Source organism: Camelus dromedarius, chromosome 15 (genome assembly GCF_036321535.1).
Source record: "Camelus dromedarius isolate mCamDro1 chromosome 15, mCamDro1.pat, whole genome shotgun sequence".
Classification (NCBI taxonomy): Eukaryota; Metazoa; Chordata; class Mammalia; order Artiodactyla; family Camelidae; genus Camelus; species Camelus dromedarius.
In genome coordinates this window covers 36,867,288-36,875,770 of record NC_087450.1, presented here as the reverse complement: position 1 = coordinate 36,875,770, position 8,483 = coordinate 36,867,288, and the positions used below count along the sequence as shown (strand labels likewise).

Here is an 8,483-nt window from a genome sequence, read left to right as displayed (position 1 = left end):
TCCCCAGCTCATCCTCTGATTCCTGAGCTGCAAACAGTAACCGAACTGTCACCACCTCACTGCAGTCTTTATGTGACTCTTAATGGAACTTACTGCCAACCACATCCTTAAAGTCATTTTCACACATGCTGTGGCTCAGCTACGTCTCCTCTTTAGTTGGTAATAATTGTAATTAGACTTCACGTTTATGAGAGTTAACATGACATGGTGGTTAAGAACATAGGCTCTGGAACCAGACTGCCTAGGTGTTGGAGCACTGTATGAAGAACCATCTGAGTGTTAGCGATCTCCATCACGACCACTGTCACCATCACTGTACTAAGCACATTCCTTGTGTTAACTGTCTTAATCCTCATGACAACTTCATGCGGGAGAGACTGTAGTGTCCCAGTTTTACAAGTGAGGAAATAGAATCTCAAAAGGATTTTTTGTGCCTCAGGTTAGAGTTACAGTCTAAACCTAGGCAGTGTCCTCTGGGGGAGTTTTTTTCAGACACAAGTGCAAGACCTTATCTGTTACCATTATTCATACATTTCATCTTGTCATCAGTGCTTTACCCCCACTTTGCACTGTCTTTTGTCTTCCTGTTTCTGTCATCCAAAGTGTATCTGCCTGCTTGGTTTGAGAATACCTTCTCTGTCTAGATCAGCCACAGATCAGAGGCCTTTGGCAACCGCCTACAGATTCTGCTCACTGAAGCCCAGATGCTTCATCTCCCTGAGCTCCATGAGCCATCAGCCTTGTGACCCAGTCCAAGAAGCCTAGGGGGTGGCCAGGAATGATTTGTATTTGAATGCATCTGTGTTTGGTTCCTGGCAAGCATGCTTTCTCCTTCGTTTCACATCTCCATTCCAGAATTCTTCCCAGGACAGAACAGCTCCTAAATGCGTAGCATGTGAAATTGATCTTGTGGGCAGGACCAGATGCAGATACCAAATAAAACTCAGGGTCTGCAGAGCACACATCCCAGAGAGGATAACGACCACATCCTGCGGTTAGTGAGATTGAGAAGGCCCGGCCTGCATTTCAAGGCTCCCTGCCTCCTACTCCACTAAGTACAAACACAGGCCTTCTATGCTCAGACCAAACGATAGGAAACTGAGCAGTTGCGGTGGGGCGAACATTTCTGTGTAGGAGGAGCTTGGGACAGCTTTCCCAGTAGAAGGGAGATTGTGGTGTGCCTTGAAACTTAGACTGTACATTTATTTGGAGTGATTTGTGAGAAGGGGGACAACTGATGGAGATCAGAGGGGCTAAATACCCCACATAAAGCCATTTCTTGGCACTGCCACTGTGTCAATTGACCAGAAAGTCTAGACTGATTTCTCCCCTCTCTCCTTTACTGGTTCTGGTCTCTGACCCTGGGCCATCAATGTAATTTGGCTATTTTTGTTCAATTACTGTACTTTTCACAGCATCAAGATGTCACCGACCTGTCCCTGCTGCTCTTCTTGGCTCCCTGTGAACCATGACTGTGGGAGCCTTGTGACTCTTGGAGGAGAGGAGGCCATGGGTCTCCTGTGAGCCTGGGCTCCCTAATCACACCCTTGTCGGTGGAGCCTGCCCAGGCTGCTGTGAAGCAGCGAAGCCAGCATGTGGGAAAATTCATCTGCCCCAATGTGTTCCCCTTTTGATATTATCAGACAAACCCAGAACACTATCTCTGTGTGGTCAGACAGAAGGGCTGTCCCTCTCACACAAGAGTCATTAGTAGCCACTGGCAGACCAAGCCCAGTGGATCCTGGAGGGTTTGGGGAAGGGGGTCTTGGTCCTCATACAGTAACATCTGGCCTTAGCAATGCACCTGCTCTTGGCCAGTGGGTCCCCCAGGGTGTCATGGAAACTGATAGTAGGAGGAGGTAATGGAGCCCCAGGCATAAGTGTGAAGTACGTCTGACCTCAGTGAAGTGAGGCCTTGGTATGACCTTGAATAGCTGTTTAAAAGGGCTGACTTTGACACATCATCATCAGGAAAACACAGTAGTTAAGGGCATGGACTGACTGCTTAGGTTTAAATCCTCACCAGCTCTGGGATCTTTACCTCTGCAGGCCTCATGTAAAGTGGAGATAATAACTGGACCTACCTAATTAGTTGTGAAGATTAAATGAGGTAATATGTGTAAAGTGCTTAGAACAGTTCCTGGCATTTAGTTAAGAGCTTTGTAAGTATTAACTCTTACTATTACCACCAGCATTACCAACATTGCCACCATTTACTGAATGTTTAATACGAACCAGGCACTGAGCTAAGCACATACATGCATTAGCTCACAGAACTACAGTTTAAAATATTTGAAGAAAATGGATGCTTAGAGAAGTCAAGTAACCTGCACAAAGTTAAACAGCTAAGTAATTGGTGGAATCAAGACTTGGACCTGTTACTGCCCTCACTACTGTGCATAATAACAGCTGTTATCACTAAGGACTTCCTGCTTGCTGGGTCAGAGCACTTTACATGCCTTATCTCGTTGAATTTTCGTAATTCTATGAGGTAGACACTCTTGTTACCCTCAATTTACAGATGAATAAATCAAGATTTAGAGAAGCTCAATGACCACAAATTTTCACAGCAAAGAATGCCAGGATTTAAATCCAGGCCTGCCGGACTCTAAAATCCATTCTAATGTCTATTGAGTTTGACTGCCCAGTGGGTGAGCAGGATGCTCCTGGGACGCTGGTAACAGTAATTGGTGGCGATGAATCCTGGTGTCTCCTGTGAAAAAAGGGGACAGTTTGCCTTATCAGCCCCATTTTCCGAGCTGCCATTAGGGGCAATCTCCACTTTCTCTCATACTTCATTTTCCTGCAGTTTCTGAAAGCTGATGATTTGCTCAGATTAAGACAAGCTTCTGTGCCCTTTCACATGTTAGTTTGTTGTCCATGTTGCAAGTATATGGAGGAATCGTAAACCGTCCAGAAGGAGGCCCTGACGTATTATGCAAAGCCTTTGCTGCATTGCTAGAGGAGGTACCTGCCAGGAGGCTCTCCGTCTGCATTTCTTGACTAAACACCTCAGGTTATGTGACTGCAACATCCCAAATATGCATTTCAATATCGGGTCACGAGAGGGCAACTTCTTTTGTCACGAGTGGTGGTACAGGCAGAATATACTCACCAGCTTGTTCATCACAGATTTGTAACCAGGCATGCATGGCTGGACTTCAGGGGTTCTAGGCACATTGTGTGTGTGTGTGTGTGTGTGAAAGAGAACACTAACTATGTGCCAGGTGCTGGCCTAGAGACAGGACCTCCTTCATAGCATTCTCTCAATTAAACATCGCAGTCACTGTATTAGGTAGACACCAATATTAGCTCCATTTTATAAATAGGGAAATTTAATCTTATAGAGGCATAGAAACTTATAGAAGGTCAGTTAGTAAGTCTGTCTAAATCCTAAAACATCTTACATAGATTTATAAATCAGCATATAGGACAGATATAAAAAATAATTTTCAAATAACATACTCAACATTTTAAAAATTATTTCTTCTTTAAGGGAGAAAAATTATAAGAGAAAACTTCTTCCTCCCTCCCCCCACCTCCCCCACCAAATTCTTCTGGAAAGTCTATGCCAGCTTTTCTTTTCCTCTCTTCTCTTTTCCCAGAATGATTTTTGTTGTTATAAACAGGACTTAACCTGTGCTGGGGACTGTCTGCAGAGACTGTGGTTTTCTTCTAGCACTTGTATTACTGAGTTGTGCGAAGATGAGGTAGAAAGAGGGCCTGCCAGGAAAGAAGAGGCTAAAAATGAGTAAATATGAAGATTCAGTGACTCTGACAGTGGCCGTCTGTTCACCTTCTGAGAGAGTCATGCACTAGGGCCACCAGGCAGGAAGAAGAGCTATTTCAGATGCCGGGAATTACATCACCACAGGTGAATTTTCTCATGAGGAGGGTGTTCATGTCCAGATGTTACACAAAAAACCATTTCACTGTAGTCAGTGTTTGATCAGGAGTTCACAAGGACTAATTTACCTTCCACTGTGTTTCATAAGTCTTTTGCCCCAAAAATTAGAGCTAGGAGCTCATAGGTTATGTGTAATAGCAATATGTTTTGCCCACGCCCCAAATATGGGTGATGAGAGTCCATTCCTGTGAGATTTAGTGCCTTGTGACAGAGCTCTGGAATGTTAGAGCATCTTATTTCCAATAATCAGGTCTACATCATCTTCATGCAAGAATGAGGCAGCTGTAGCTACCGAAGTGATACTCATATGACCACTCTTGTCATTCATGGGTGACAGCAGTTCATTCCTGTGCTTGTCCTGTCCAGTGCCTTATCCAGTGAGCCAGTCCTAACTTACATTTCAAGATTAGCCTCCTGTCACCACCTCTGGGAAACCCTTCCAGACCCCCCAGGTTGCATCAGGTGCTACTTCTCCCTGCTCCATCAGAGTTCTTTGAATGCCACCTCTCACTGCCATTTGTCACACTCTCCTGTAAGTTTTTATTTTTTGGTCAGTCTCATCAAAGTCTAGATTCCCTGAGGTCAGTTTAATGCCTGGTACATAGAAGATACTCAAAAGTAAGTAAGCTAACAAATTTCTATTTGTTTTTTCCCCATCCAAAAGTATTTGCAAGGATTCATGGTCTTATGGTAGAAGCATCTAAAGGCAATTTTGACTAAGTTAAAAAAACGGGGGGTAGGGGGGCGGGGGAAGGGCACATTCACCTCCTGTCAAGACCTGTCAAGTGCCAAGAAGTGAAAGCATTCCAAGGCAGTATACTAGTTACCTATTGCTATATAATAAATTACTCTGGCCCCTCGTTTATTATCGCTCATTGTTTCTGTGGTCAGGATTTAGAGTGCACGTAACTTGTCTTGACCTGCATACCAGCATATATTGTCTAGGGCCTCTATTGGAAGATTAGAGCAAGGGCTGGGATCACCAGAAGGCTCATTCACTTGCGTGTCTGGCAGCTGCTACTGGCTATCGGTTGGGGGCTTTCAGCCAGAACATCCCATACATGGCCCTTTGATGTGGCTTGAGCTTCTTACTACATGGCGGCTGGGTCCAAGAACACGTGTCCTGAGAGAGAGAAAGAGCGAGAACAAGCCAAGCCAAAGCCACTCTGTGCTTATAACCTGGCCCTTAGAGATCACATAGCATCACAAATGCCACTTACTATTGGTTGAGGCAGTTGCAAAGGCCCATCCAGGCTTAAGGGAGGGAACAAAGACTCTACCTCTTAGTGAAGGAATATCAACGTCGCGTTGTAAGTAGAGCCTGTGGGTTGGGATACATCCTAGTATGGACATTTTCTTTGAAAAATGCAGTCGGCCGTGAGCAGTCATGGGGGAAAGGACAAGTCCGTGTAAGAATCCATCATGTGAGATGAGAGACATGAATCAAGACGAATGGACCTCATGAAGGCAGTGAGTTTTTCCTTCACTTCCAGAGGGCAGGTAATTATAACTCTGTCAGGAATGCAAATAGAGGAAGATTTAAGGCCTTGTGCCAGAGATCTGGAATGTTTCATTGAGTCCTGTTTCTAATACTCAGGTCTACATCATCTTCCTGCAAGGACCAGGCAGCTGTAGTTCCCAGAGTGACACTCACAGGAGATCTCTTTGTTGAGGTCATCTATAGATTTGACCTCATTCCTGGCTCACTGTCACTCCAACACCGCTCTTGTCATAATTCTTATTTCATTTTCTATATTGATACTACCCCTGACCTCGCAGCTTCTTACATCCCCTCTTCCAATGATCTTGTTGTCCTCCAACCTTCTCAGCTACTCACTCCTATGGTCTTTGGATCATACCCTTGACTTCATCATTACCTCTTACTGCAGCCTTCTGTGATCACTATTTAAGGAGTCTGTTTCAGCCTCAGTAATTCTTCCATGCCACAAGAACCTGTATTCACTTGATCCTACCACCCTTTTACTGTTCACCTCCTCCCTCACTTAGATCAGAAGTCCATCATTAGAATCACCTCTTTCCATATGCTCTCAGCTCCCTTGCCCCTCTCCTTTTCCTTTGTATTCTCCTAACAACCCTGATTAATCCTACCCCTCCACACACACCCTCTACAGCTGCCACCACACAGCTATTGGTCTCACCCAAAATTCATGACAGTAACCTCAAGTGGGTCCTTAGTGGTTCCTGCAGTCAGACTTCCCCTGAAATGGGGAAAGAGAAATACAGCCTTAAGCCACCTGCCTGTCCCAGCGCTGTAACCCCGCATCTTTGGGTCTGAACCTACCATCTGCCAGGCTTTGCTGCTCAGACCTCAGCGCATACCCAGCCAGCTTTACACAGGAGAATAAGAAATCCTCTTCAGAAAACAGCTTCTCTCTGCCAACACCACAGCTTTCTGGTGACTTCAAAACTGAAATCTGGTGACGTGACATCCTCTCTGAAGGCACCCTTTCCATTTCCGCTTCACTTTCTGTTCACTCAGAGCTGCTGAGAGAGCTATTTTGACATCTCCTTCTATTCTGAGCACCAAAGCACAAACTCACATATGCAGATAAACCAAAATTAAAAGAACTGCACGTTTGTTTTCCAAATTCTTAGAAAAATCAAGAATACTTGAGGGTTGAGGTTGGGAGGGGCTGCAACCAAGTCACTCCAGGGCAAGGTGGAAAGTGTCTGAGTAGGGGCCTGGAGACTTTGACATTGTGGAGATGTGTCACTTCGGGCAAGTCCCTTTAGCTGTCTGGGTCCCAACCTCACCATCTGCAGAGCAAGGGAACTGGATGAGGTAATTCCACAGGATGCTACAACATTCATAGTTGCCCCTGTTTTTTTCTGCCTCTACTTCATTCATTCATCAGTTTTTTAATCAAGTAAAGGCTCTTAATGCTTAATGCTTAGAGGGTACAAAAGTCAACAGGACACAATCCTTACCCTTCAAGGGCTCAAATTCCTTATAGATAGTTAGCTTAATGCAATCCTATAATCATGCCTTAATGTGATGAATGTTTTGGGGGAAGTATGTTCTAAATGTGATAAACAAAGTAGAACAGGGGATTAGTTGTAGCTGTGGCAATTACAGTCCTTCACAGAGGAAAGGGCATTAGAGAATAAGCATTCTTAAATGAGCCAGCGGACTTTGCCAGAGTGTGGTGGGGGGAGGGGCACAGAACGGTCATTCCAGTTAGGAGAAAGGGCCCAAAGACATGGTGAATCTGGCAGACAAATTCCACATTTCCCATATCCTGGAACATCAGGCACACGAGGAAGTGTGTTAGGGCATGAGGCTGGAAAAGATAGATTGGAACATTCTCTTTTTCTTCTCATTTGGCAAAAGTCTCATTTTAGGATTATCCCAAGTTTCTCATTTTTAAGCCAGAGTTTCCCTGCCATTCTTGTAGTCTTACCCTCCCTATATACTCTGCTTTGTGTTGTATCTTTTCCTGAAATTTACCCCTTTTGTTTAAGACATCCTCCTGAAATTGTTCAAGTATATCATTTATCAGATATTTCCATGTAATGTGTAGGGCAGCAAATAAATGCAGCTTCATTTTTCAGAGAGAAAAGCTAAAGTAAACATTGTTGATTTGACTGAGATTGCTCAGTATCAGGTAAACAGACATGAAATATGCCCTACATCCTTCCTTCATGAAAGTTCCATGACTTTTTTTTTTCATTAAAGTCAAGAGAAGTAAGTAGTCTTGACTGACCTGGGCAATCCCATTAGAACTGTCATAAGGGTTAGACTTAGAGTCAAATAGCTTTAAGGAAGAACTAAATGTTGTGAACACCATATTAAGTTGAGGGAGAAAGCATAACATAAGTCACCACTCAGAATGTGGGTTGGTGAGATTAAAATCTTCTTGGGCCCAAGACAGCAGCTGCTTCTTTTTCCCAATCTCACTGTTTCATGAGAAAACACTGTTGTCTTTTTAAAGTCAGTGTGGGAGGTGGTTGATCACCCAGACTTTACCGGACAGTAGCACCCAAGTGGGCCCAGAAGCATCCAGGATTTGGCTTCAGAGATCCCAAAAGTTCAGCTATCGTGCAGAACCGCTCAGGGTTTAGAGGACTGACTCTGAACTCGGACAAGGTGGATGTTTATAAAGCAAGCTCTTTACATTGTGTCTCTAGCGCCATCTACCGGGAAACCAAAGAGCCTTCATTAGAATTACATTTGAGGGTATCAGAAACCCAACTCACGAAGCAAAGGGGAGAAGAGGAGGGAAGAGAAGTTTAGCAGACTTTGGCTAAGAAACAGAGGATTAAGTATATTATATTGCAGTTACTTGTATTTAGATGTAAGCACTAAAACAAAAGGACAGACTTTCTAAATTATCAGAACACACACACACACACAAACATAGACCATATTGTTAAAGATATTTTTAGAAGCCACTAGAATTCATAAACACAGAAAGCATACCATAAAATATGACAAACTAAAAATGCTTATAATATACATATGTCATATTAATGCCATACAATGTCCCTATTAAACAATCTCTCAGGTTAAATCACAAAGTAAAACCCAAGAGAATGCTATATGCAAACCAGGTAA

At 43.8% G+C, this 8,483-nt stretch overlaps 1 protein-coding gene across 2 annotated transcripts in view; it reads left to right on the top strand.

Annotated features, from left to right (window-relative positions):
- Positions 1-8,483, top strand: part of GALM (galactose mutarotase) — a 95,199-nt gene that overhangs the window by 79,074 nt on the left and 7,642 nt on the right. The gene's annotated exons all lie outside the window — the stretch shown is intronic.